Raw genomic sequence first — 10,613 nt, 5'->3', positions numbered from 1 at the left:
CTCGCTTCCTTCTCCCCCAAGCCCCTCGCCGCCCCTCCTCCAGCCTGGTCGTTCTCACTGCCCTTGACTGGAACGTGGCCGGTTTCCATGGCAAGTGTGCGTGATGGGTCTCGGTGTGCCTGCACGGTCCCCCTTCCAGTGCTGTTTGACCTGCAAAAAGCCATGGCACGGGTTTCCTGGAGATGCTCTTTCTGTGTCCCAGCTCAGGCTCCCTGGCTGCCTCTCTTGGTCACACGAGATTTAGTCTGAACTCGGTGTTCATTTGCCACTCACTGGGGGTTGGGGGTTGCTTCCTTCCCTCGGGCAGGACCCAGGTCTCCGTGAGGTGAGGGTAGCTTCTGCCAGACCAGTCCCCNCTAGAAGGGAATTCCAGGTAAGGGGAACTGTGAGATCAAAGGCCAGAAGGGAATAAGCAAGTGCATCAAGTATTCAGGAAATGTTGGGTAGAGGGTTGAGTGTGTCAAGATTGGTGTGTGTGTGTGTGTGTGTGTGTGTGTGTGTGTGGTCTGTGTATGTACATCTATGTGCGTGGGTGAATAACATTAATCGGGGATAATCACCTTTGAGGCAGAGATCTGGGATTCAAGAAGTAAAAGGAGTGGAGACCATGGTCAAGAATCTGCAAGGGACGGGGAGCCTTGGTGGCTCAGTCGGTTAAGCGTCCATCTCTGGATTTCAGCTCAGGTCACGATCTGAAGGTTGCTGAGTTGGGGCCCCACATCAGGCTCGGCGCTGACAACACGGAGCCTACTTGCGATTCTTTCCCTCCCCCTCTCTCTTCCCCTCCCTGGCTCAAGCTAGCGTGCGCTCTCAAGATAAATAAATAAACTTAAATATTTAAAAAAGAAGGGAAAAAACCCCCAACAACCTGTAACGCAGTGCATGAGCACAAGCAAGGGTCGCGCCTGCTTTTCAGGGGTTGCAGTTAAATTCCTAGAACAGGAGGGGAATGACACGGGCGTCCCCAGATCCCAGGACACGGTGTGGAGACGCTCAAAATGCTGGGAGCTGCCAGAGGAGGCTGTAGAGCCTACTCTGTGATCCTGTGAGGTCTGACCCCTCCGGGGTGTTCCGAAGGAACGAGAATGGGAGAGAAGGCTCTCTCTCAGTTGCCGGGATGTACCTACCTCATCTTAGCAGCAAGGAGCTGGATCGCATAGGAGACTGCTGTGCCTGGAGCTAAGGGAGACACGGGCAGGATGGGCTCCGTGAGGATGGCTTCCCCATGGAAAACTGGGCCGGCTCGGTTCCACCTTTCCTCACCCCCCGCCCCCCATTCTCACCCTGCCTTCCGTTCCGGAAGAGCCGGTGGCAGTGAGCTCAGGCGGACACGCCGTCACACGTGGGGTGGCACAAGCAGAGACCCCAGCCTGGGAAAGGACCTTCATGGGACTTAATCCTCCCGCTTCAAGCCCCTCATTTGAGAAGGTGGGGTTGGTTGCTCAGGCTCCGGCCTTGACCCTGACCCGACGGTTGCTTCTTGGAAGGGTAACACAGCGTGCCGCNTGGCCTCAGCCCCGCCGGGGGTGGGGGTGGGGGGTGGGCGGAGCCCAGAGCCCCGGTGGCCAGTGCGAAGAAGGAGAGAAGGGGATGTGGGAGGGCAGGGTCACAATCCTCCCTGGCTAGCTTTGCCAGCCTCCCTTCCCTCCTCTGAGCACACGGTCTGTGTTCCATACTCAGACCAAGTGACACACCGCAAGGTTGCTGTAACCGTGTACATCGCCGGCTGTGGCCCGGCTCCTTCAGGTCCCAGGCGGAAGGAGGTGGCAGATGGGGAGGCGTAGCTTAAGGGAATACATGTGCGTCCCAAGACAAAGGGGGAGGTGGGATCCCTGCCCTAATTTAGTGTGCCCCTCTTGCCTTGCCCCTCAAGCCTCCTCTCCTGCCAGGGAGGCAGTTGTGGCTGGCCTGCAGAGCCCTGGGCCCCATGCCGCCTCCTTCCGCTACCTGCCCAGTGCCTGGGCCGAACGCTTTCTCTCCACCTCCTCCAGCACCAGCACTAGTGCCGCCACGTCAGCAGCCAACCTTTCTCTGAAGAAAGGGTAGGAGGAGGTGAGCACTGGAGACGGAGCCTGGTGTGGTCAGCACAGTATAGGTCCCCAACTTAGATGGGAATTAGGTGTCCCCGTCCTAACTCCTGGAATCGGCTAAACTGTTACCTTGACAAGGCAATGGTGGTTAAGGCTCTAGGTGTAATCATGGTTGCTACTCAGCTGACCTTAAGATGGGGAGACAGACCTTCGCCTGTGTTTGCTAGTTTGCTAGAGCTGGCCGGCCCGCACCTTGGGGTTGCCAGGGTGGCAATTGTACCTGCATGATCCTGGTGCGCACCATTCATGTGACTGCAGGGTGCTAGGGGCCCCTGCGTTCCCGCAAGGTTGTAGCCTTGGTAACTACCACTCAAGTCTGGAGAACACGGACAGGAATTTGACCGGCCCCATGCTAGTCACTTCTCCTCCTTAGTTCTTTCGAGGTGACCGCGGTCTTAAGCAATTTTTTTATTTTATTTTTTATTTCTGAGAGAGAGAGAGAGAGAGAGAGCGTGAGCAGGGAAGGGTCAGAGAGAGAGGGTGATACAGAATCTGAAGCAGCCTCCAGGCTCTGAGCTAGCTGTCAGCACAGTGCCTGATGCAGGGCTCGAACCCACGAACCGTGAGATCATGACCTGAGCCGAAGTGGGACGCTTAACCAACTGAGCCACCCAGGCACCCCAAGGTGACTGCTGTCTTAACTTTTCCAATCTTTCTTTGAAAGGATAACAATTGCTATTTAATAAGTCACCATTACAAAGGTAGAGAGGATAAATTACATGAAAGCAAGCATTAATCATATGTGTATAAACCCTGTATACACACAATTACAGAAAGTCTTCAATTTGATAACCCGTGTGACTACTACCCAGGTGAGGAAACGGTACATTGCCCTCCAGAAGTGCCATATGTGTGCATCCTTTTCCATGAAGGCCGCAAAATGCAAAGGTCTACCATACCACATGATTCCATTTCTATGACATTCTTGTGAAGTCCAAACCATACGGACAGAGAACACATCGGTGGTTTCCAGTGTGCGCATGTGAGAGAAGGAAATTAACTACCAGAGCATGACAGAATGTTGGGGGTGATGAATAGTTTTTGTAGTTTGCTGTGGTCGTAGTTCCATAACTGGATTTATAAGGACTCCTAATCTTTGATTTAAATGACATCTCAGTACTCTTGAATTTTTACAAAATTGTGAAAAGTATAGCATGGANCATTACAGTATTGAATTCCCACACTGTTATTTTATTTTTGTGTAACAGGTATGTCCTCAGATCTGTTAGTATTTGCTGTATATAGTTAGTTGCTCCACCTAAATTCATAAAACAGTTAATAACAAACATAAAAGAACTGATTGATAATAATACAGTAATAGAAAGGGATTTTAACACCTCACTTAAATCAATGGACAGATCCTCTAAACAAAACATCAAGAAGGTAACAATGGGTTTGAATGGCACCGAGGAGTAGGTGGATGTAACAGATATATTGAGTACATTTTATCCTAAAAAAAAGAGAATACACATTCTTTTCAAGTGCACATGGAACACACTTCAGAATAAATCAGCTATTAGCCCACAATACAAACCTCAACAATTCAGGAAGTTTGAAAGCACATTTTCTTATCACAATGCTATGAAAATAGAAATCAACCACAGTAAAAAGTCTGTATAGAATGGAAATACATGGAGGTTAAATACCATGTTAGTAAACAATGCATCGGTCAACTTGGAAATCAAAGAAAAAATTTAAAAATTCATGAAACAAATGAAAATGAAAATACAATGGTCTAAAACCTCTGGGATGTAGCAAAATCAGTTTAAGAGGGAAGTTTATAGTCATACAGTTCTATCTCAAGAAGCAAGAATTTTCTCAAATGATGTAGCCTTGTACCTATTGAAGTTAGGAAAATAAGAACAAACAAAATATAAAGCCAGGAGAAGGAATAAAATAATAAAGAGTAGAGCAGAAATAAATGATTTAGGAGCTGGTTCTTCGAAAAAATCAATAAAATTGATCGACCTCTAGCTAGTTTCATCAAGAAAAAAAGAGAAAGGACTTAAACAAATCACAAATGAGAGAGAAGAAATAAGAGCCAACACCACAGAAATACAAATAATCATAAAAGAATATTATGAAAATATATATACACCAACTAATTGGACAGCATAGAGAAATGGCTGAATTCCTAGACACATAGNAAAAAAAAAAAAAAAACAACTCCCAACAAACAGAAGTCCAGAACCAGATGGCCTCACAGACAAATTCTACCAAACATTTAAAGAACAGTTAATACCTATTCTTCTCAACATATTCCAAAATATAGAAAAGGAAGGAAAACTTCCAAATTCATTCTATGAGGCCAGCATTGCCTTGGTACCAAAACCAGATAAAGGCATCACCAAAAAAGAGAACTACAGGACAGTATACCCGATGATATAGATGCAAAAATTCTCAGTAAAATACTAGCAAACTAAATTTAACAATACATTAAAAAAAATCATTCACTAAAATCAAGTAGGATTTACTCCTAGGTTGCAAGGATGGTTCAATATTCACGAAACAATGTGATACATCACATCAATTGGAGAAAGGATAAGAATCCTATGATCATTCAATAGATACAGAAAAAGCATTTGACAAAGTACAACATCCATTAATGGTTTTAATTTCTTTCATAAGTTTTCTGTAGTTTTCAGTGTATAGGTACTTCACCTCTTTGGTTAGGTTTATTCCTAGGTATATTATGGTTTTTGGTGCAATTGTAAATGGGATTGACTCCTTGACTTCTCTTTCTGCTGCTTCATTATTGGTGTATAGAAATGCAACCAATTTCTGTGCATTGATTTTATATCCTGTGACTTTGCTGAATTCATGGATATGTTCTAGCAGTTTTTTGGTGGAATCTTTTGTGTTTTCCACATATAGTATCATGTTGTCTGCGAAGAGTGAAAGTTTGACTGACTCCTTGCTGATTTGGATGATTTTATTTCTTTGTGTTGTCTGATTGCTGAGGCTAGGACTTCCAACACTATGTTGAATAAGAGTGGTGAGAGTGGACGTTCTTGTCATGTTCCTGACCCTAAGGGGAAAGCTCTCAGTTTTTCCCCATTGAGGGTGATGTTAGTGGTGGATCTTTTGTATATGGTCTTTATGATCTTGAGGTATAATCCTTCTATGCCTACTTCCATGACGGTTTTTATTAAGAAAGTATGGTGTATTTTGTCAAATGCTTTTTCAGCATCTATTGAGAGGATAATGTGGTTCTTATTCTTTCTTTCATTAATGTGATGTATCATATTTATTGATTTGCAGATATTGAACCAGCCCTGCATCCCAGGAAAAAAAATCACACTTGATCGTGTGGTTTAAATACTTTAATGTATTTTTGGATCTGGTTGGCTAGCATCTTGTTGAGAATTTTTGCATCCATGTTCATCAGGGAAATTGGTCTGTAGCTCTCCTTTTTAGTGGGGTCTTTGTCTGGTTTTGGAATCAGGGTAATGCTGGCCTCATAAAATGAGTTTGAAAGTTTTCCTTCCATTTATATTTTTTGGAACAGCTTCAAAAAGAATAGGTGTTAACTCTCCTTTAAATGTTTGGTAGAATTATGCTGGAAAGCCATCCAGCCCTGGACTCTTGTTTGCTGGGAGATCTTTGATTACTGTTTCAATTTCTTTACTGGTTATGGGTCTGTTCAAATTTTCTATTTCTTCCTGTTTCAGTTTTGATAGTTTATATGTTTCTAGGAATTTGTCCATTTTTTCCAGATTGCCCAATTTGAGAGCATATAGTAGCTCTAAATATTCTCTTATTATTGTTTGTATTTCTGCGGTGTTGGTGGTGATCTCTCCTCTTTCATTTGTGATTTTATTTATTTGGGTCCTTTCCTTTTTCTTTTTGATCAATATGGCTAGGGGGTTATCAATTCTGTTAATTCTTTCAAAGAACCAGCTCCTGGCTTCATTGATCTCTTCTGTTGTTGTTGTTGTTGTTGTTGTTGTTGTTGTTGTTGTTTTGATATCATTGATTTCTGCTCTAATTTTTATTATTTCCCTTCTCCTGCTGGTTTTGGGCTTTATTTGCTTTTCTTTTTCCATCTTTTTAAGGTCTAAGGATAGTTTGTGTATTTGAGATCTTTCTTCCTCCTTTAGGAAGGCCTGGATTGCTATATACTTCCCTCTTATGACCACCCTTGCTGCATCCCAGAGGTTTTGAGTTGTCGTGTTTTCATTTTCATTGGTCTCCAAGTAGTTTTTAATTTCATCTTTAATTTCTTGGTTAACCCATTTATTCTTCAGTAAGATGTGCTTTAATCTCCAAGCATTCATGATATTTCCAAATTTTTTCTTATGGTTGATTTCAAATTTCATAGCGCTATACTCTGAAAATATGCAGGGTACGATCTCAATCTTTTTGTCCTTATTGAGGGCTGATTTGGGACCCAGTATGTGATCTATTATGGAGAATGTTCCATGTGCACTTGAGAAGAATGTGTATTCTGATGCTTTAGGATGAAATGTTCTGAATATATCTGTTAAGTCCATCCGGTCCAGGGTGTCATTCAGAGCCGTTGTTTCCTTGTTGATTTTCTGCTTAGATTACCTGTCCATTGCTGTAACTGGGGTGTTGAAGTCCTCTACTATTATGGTATTATTGTCAATGAATTTCTTTGTTTGTGATTAATTGATTTATATATTTGGGTGCTTCACATTGGGGACTAACTATTTACAATTGTTAGGTCTTCTTGGTGGATAGAGCCCTTAATTATGATATAATCCCCTTCTTCATCTCTTATTACAGTCTTTATTTTAAAATCTAGTTTGCCTGCTGGGGTTCCTGGCTGGTTCAGCTGGCTAAGCATCTGACTCTTGATTTTTGCGCAGGTCATGATCTCAAAGTTCGTGAGCTTGAGCCCCGTGTCGGGCTCAGCACTGACAGTGGAGTCTGCTTGGGATTCTCTCTGCCCCTCCCGTGTTCTCGCTCTCTCACAAATGAATAAATACATTTTTAAAACTCTAGTTTGTCTGATATAAGTACAGCTACTCCAGCTTTCTTTTGACGACCATTAGCATGATCGATGGTTCTCCATCCCCTTACTTTCCATCTACAAGTGTCTTTGGGTCTAAAATGAGTCNGTTTTCTTATCCATTCTGATACCCTATGTCTTTTGATTGAAGCATTTAGTCCATTGACGTTTAGATGAGCACTGAAATATATGAATTTAGCGCCATTGTGTTACCTGTTGAGCTGGTGTTTCTAATGATGCTCTCTAGTCCTTTCTAGTCTTTGTTGCTTTTGGTCTTTTTTGTTTTGTTTTGTCTTTTCTCCACTCAGGGGTCTCCCTTAAAATTTCTTGCAAGGCTGGTTTAGTGGTCACAAACTCCTTTAGGTTTTGTTTGTTGGGGAAACTTTTTAAAATTTTTAAAAATGTTTTATTTTATTTTTGAGAAAAAGAGAGAAAATCTGGCGCAGGCTCTAGGCTCTGAGCTGTCAGCACAGAGCCTGCTGCAAGGCTCAAACCCACAAACCATGAGATCATGACTTAAGCTGAAGTCAGATGCTTAACTGACTGAGCCACCCTGGTGCCCCTGTCTGAGAAACCCTTGATCTCTCCTTCTATTTTTGAATGGCAGCCTTGCTGGATAAATAATTCTTGGTTGCATAGTTTTCTGATTTATCAGGTTGAATATATCTTGCCACTCCTTTCTGGCCTGCCAAGTTTCTGTGGATAGGCAGGTCNTTAAAATTTCTTGCAAGGCTGGTTTAGTGGTCACAAACTCCTTTAGGTTTTGTTTGTTGGGGAAACTTTTTAAAATTTTTAAAAATGTTTTATTTTATTTTTGAGAAAAAGAGAGAAAATCTGGCGCAGGCTCTAGGCTCTGAGCTGTCAGCACAGAGCCTGCTGCAAGGCTCAAACCCACAAACCATGAGATCATGACTTAAGCTGAAGTCAGATGCTTAACTGACTGAGCCACCCTGGTGCCCCTGTCTGAGAAACCCTTGATCTCTCCTTCTATTTTTGAATGGCAGCCTTGCTGGATAAATAATTCTTGGTTGCATAGTTTTCTGATTTATCAGGTTGAATATATCTTGCCACTCCTTTCTGGCCTGCCAAGTTTCTGTGGATAGGCAGGTCTCCTGTGAACCTGATCTGTCTTCCTTTATAGGTTAAGGACCTTATTCCCCTTGCTGCTTTCATAATTCTTTCCTTGTCTGTTTATTTTGTGAGAGTTTAACTATGATATGCCTTATTGATGGTTGGTTTTTGTTGAATCTAATGGGAGTTCTCTATGCTTCTTGGATTTTGATGTCTGTGTCCTTCTCCAGATTAGGAAAGTTTTTCTACTATAATTTGCTCACATAAACCTTCTGCCCCCTTCACTCTGTCTTCATCTTCTAGGACTCCTATGTTTTGGATGTTATTCCTTTTTCATAAGTCACTGAGTTCTTTAAGTCTTCTATCATGCTCTTTTGTTTTCTTTTCCCTCTTTTTTTTCTGCTTCATTATTCTCCATCATTGTCTTCTAAATCGCTGATTTGTTGCTCTACTTCATCCATCCTTGCCGCCATGGCAACCATTCGAGATTGCATCTCAGTTATAACAATTTTAATTTTTTCCTGACTAGATTTTACTTTTTTTAAATCTCTGCAAAAAGGGATGCTTTTTTCAACCCCAGCTAGTATTCTTATTATCGTGGTTCTAAATTCTAGTTCAGACATCTTGCTTATATCTGTGTTGAGTAAGCCCCTGGCTGTATTTCTTCTTGTTCTTTCTTTTGGGGGTGAATTCCCTCATTTTGCCATTTTGAAGGAAGAAAAAAACTAATAAAGTAAAAAATAAAAATTAAAAAATTACAGACAAGACAAAAAATTAAATAAAAGAAGCTAGATCCTAGGTGTATTTTGATCTGTTTGTTGAAAGAAACTTGATAGAATGGAGAAAAAAGGAAAAGAAAAAGAAAAAAAATTAAAAAGGTAAGAAAAAATTAAAAATGTAAGAAAAAGTTAAAAATTATATAATGAAAGATAATAAAGTGAAATAAAGAAAGTGAAATTCAGTAAAAAAAATTTTTTTTAATAAAAAACAACCTTTTTCTCTCTCTGTTTCTAGGAATGAGGAAAAAAGGAGAAAAAAACAAAAAAGAAAACAATTAAGCAAAAACAGAAGCAAATAAAAAGAAGAAATAAATGAACCAGTGAACAATGAAACCTGAATGAAGTTACATTCAGTTACTTTGAAGGAATCTTGACTGCCTTTCCTTTCCACAAGACATCACAGTTTGCATTGATGACATTATGTTGATTGAGCTAGTGATCAGGAAGTAGCAACTACTAGCAACTACTCTAGACTTAAATTGACCGATTGTCAGAGGTTGCAAAATAAATCTGACAAAAATCAATGAAATTTTTAGGGGTCTAGTGGTATGGGGCATGTCAAGATATTCCTTCTAAGGTGAAGGATAAGTTGTTGGGTCTGGTCCCTCCTACAATTAAAAAAGAGGTGAAATGGGGGCGCCTGGGTGGCTCAGTCAGTTAATTGTCCAACTCGTGGTTTCGGCTCAGGTTATGATCTCATGGTTTCATGAGTTTGAGCCCCATATCAGGCTCCGTACTGACAGTGACTGTTTGGGATTCTCTCTCTCCCTTTCCTTCTGCCCCTCCTACAATTTTGCGGTCTCTGTGTCTCTCAAAATAAATAAATAAACTTGAAAGCAAAAAAAAAAAAAGGACACAATGCCTAGTGGGCCTGTTTGGATTTTACTCTGCCTTTAAGTGTGGTACTCTGACCCATTTACCAAGCTACTTGAAAAGCCATTAGCTTTGAGTGGGGCCAGAACAATAGGATGCTCTGCAGTAGGTCCAGGTTGCCATTCAAGCTGCTATGCCACTTAGGCCATATGATCCAGGGGATCCAAGAGTGCTTGAAATAGCAGTGGCAGATAGTGATGCTGTTTGGAGTCCTAGGAAGTTCGCTATAGGTAAATCAGAGTACAGGCCTTTGGGATTTTGGAGCAAAGCCCTGCTATCCTCTGTGGATAAATACTGTCCTTTTGAGAGACAGCTTTTGGCATGTTATTGGGCCTTAGAGACCNTCTTACCTACCAAGCCACAAAGTTGGGCATACACAGAAGTAGAAGTATTCCATTATGAAATGGAGGTGGTGTATACTAGAATGGGATCAAGCAACCCTTAAAGGCATATGTAAGTTACATGAAGAAGTGGCCCAAATGCCCATGGTCCCTAGTCCTGTTACAATTGTCTCCCAGCATGCACCTATGGACTCACTGGCTGTTCCCTATAATCAATTGATAGAAGAGAGAAGACTTGGACCTGGTTAACAAATCGTTCTCTATAATATGCAGACATCACCAGAAAGTGAACAGTTGTAGCACGACAGCCCCACTTCGGGACATCTCTGAAAGACAGTGGTGGAGGTAAATGTTTCCAGTGGGAAGAATGTTGAGCAATGCACCTGGTTGTTCAGCTTAGTTTGGAAGGAGAAATGGTCAGACGTGCAATTACATACCAATTCATGGGCTGTGGTCAATAGCTTGGCTGGATGACCAGGGATTT

The 10,613-nt window shown here is 42.0% G+C and overlaps 1 long non-coding RNA gene across 1 annotated transcript; it reads right to left on the bottom strand.

Moving 5' to 3' along the window:
• Positions 1-21: 21 nt before the first annotated feature.
• Positions 22-1,477, bottom strand: LOC144231032 (uncharacterized). Its single transcript, XR_013334958.1, has 3 exons — positions 1,284-1,477; positions 1,128-1,179; positions 22-150 (listed from the first exon to the last, which is right to left on the bottom strand). It is a non-coding gene; the product is annotated as an uncharacterized LOC144231032 (long non-coding RNA).
• Positions 1,478-10,613: the final 9,136 nt, after the last annotated feature.

Source organism: Crocuta crocuta, unplaced genomic scaffold (assembly GCF_008692635.1).
Source record: "Crocuta crocuta isolate KB4526 unplaced genomic scaffold, BGI_CrCroc_1.0 scaffold440, whole genome shotgun sequence".
Classification (NCBI taxonomy): domain Eukaryota; kingdom Metazoa; phylum Chordata; class Mammalia; order Carnivora; family Hyaenidae; genus Crocuta; species Crocuta crocuta.
Note: the sequence above shows the minus strand (reverse complement) of the source record. Positions and strands in the feature narration are given on the sequence as shown.